Source organism: Arachis hypogaea, chromosome 9 (assembly GCF_003086295.3).
Source record: "Arachis hypogaea cultivar Tifrunner chromosome 9, arahy.Tifrunner.gnm2.J5K5, whole genome shotgun sequence".
Taxonomy (NCBI): Eukaryota; Viridiplantae; Streptophyta; class Magnoliopsida; order Fabales; family Fabaceae; genus Arachis; species Arachis hypogaea.
In genome coordinates, this window is record NC_092044.1 from 100,934,534 (window position 1) to 100,936,119 (window position 1,586).

General features: G+C 41.7%; 1 non-coding gene across 1 annotated transcript; it reads right to left on the bottom strand.

Moving 5' to 3' along the window:
- Positions 1-290: 290 nt before the first annotated feature.
- Positions 291-398, bottom strand: LOC112713841 (small nucleolar RNA R71). Its single transcript, XR_003158802.1, has one exon. It is a non-coding gene; the product is annotated as a small nucleolar RNA R71 (small nucleolar RNA).
- Positions 399-1,586: the final 1,188 nt, after the last annotated feature.

The following is a 1,586-nucleotide window of genomic DNA, read 5'->3' on the forward strand; positions in this document are numbered from 1 at the left end:
ACAACTTTGAGCTTAAGCCTCAATTAGTTTCTCTAATGCAACAGAATTGCAAGTTCCATGGACTTCCATTGGAAGATCCTCATCAGTTTTTAGCTGAGTTCTTGCAAATCTGTGACACTGTCAAGACTAATGGGGTTGACCCTGAGGTCTACACACTTATGCTATTCCCTTTTGCTGTAAGAGACAGAGCTAGAACATGGTTGGATTCTCAACCTAAAGAAAGCCTGGACTCTTGGGAAAAGCTAGTCAATGCCTTCTTGGCAAAGTTCTTTCCACCTCAAAAATTGAGTAAGCTTAGAGTGGAAGTCCAAACCTTCAGACAGAAGGAAGGAGAATCCCTCTATGAAGCTTGGGAAAGATACAAATAATTAATCAGAAAGTGTCCTTCTGATATGCTTTCTGAATGGAGCATCATAGGTATTTTCTATGATGGTCTCTCTGAACTATCCAAGATGTCTTTGGATAGCTCTGCAGGAGGATCTCTTCATTTGAAGAAGACGCCTACTGAAGCTCAAGAACTGATTGAAATGGTTGCAAATAACCAATTCATGTACACTTCTGAAAGAAATCCTGTGAACAATGGGACTAGTCAGAAGAAAGGAATTCTTGAGATTGACACTCTGAATGCCATATTGGCTCAGAATAAAATATTGACTCAACAAGTCAATATGATTTCTCAAAGTCTGTCTGGAATGCAAAATGCACCAAGCAGTACTAAGGAAGCTTCATTTGAGGAAGAAGCTTATGATCCTGAGAACCCTTCAATAAAAGAGGTGAATTACATGGGAGAACCCTATGGAAACACCTACAATCCTTCATGGAGGAATCATTCAAATCTTTCATGGAAGGATCAACAAAGACCTCAACAAGGCTTCAATAACAATAATGGTGGAAGAAACAGGTTTAGCAATAGCAAACCTTTTCCATCATCTTCTCAGCAACAGACAGAGAGTTCTAAGCAGAATACCTCTGACTTAGCAACCATGGTCTCTGATCTAATCAAAACCACACAAAGTTTCATGACTGAAACAAGGTCCTCCATCAGAAACTTGGAAGGACAAGTGGGTCAGCTGAGCAAGAAAATTACTGAACTCCCTCCTAGTACTCTTCCAAGCAATACAGAAGAAAATCCAAAAGGAGAGTGCAAGGCCATCAACATGGCCGAATTTTGGGAAGGAGAAGAGGCAATGAACGCCACTGAGGAAGGCCTCACTGGGCGTCCATTGGCCTCCAATGAGTTCCCCAATGAGGAACCATGAGAATCTGAGGCTCAAAATGAGACCATAGAGATTCCATTGAACTTACTTCTGCCATTCATGAGCTCTGATGAGTATTCCTCCTCTGAAGAGGATGAGTATGTCACTGAAGAGCAAGTTGCTAAATACCTTGGAGCAATCATGAAGCTAAATGACAAGTTATTTGGAAATGAGACTTGGGAGGATGAACCCCCTTTGCTCACCAAAGAACTGGATGACTTGTCTAGGCAGAAACTGCCTCAAAAGAGACAGGATCCTGGGAAGTTTTCAATACCTTGTACCATAGGCACCATGACCTTCAAGAAGGCCTTGTGTGACTTAGGGTCAAGT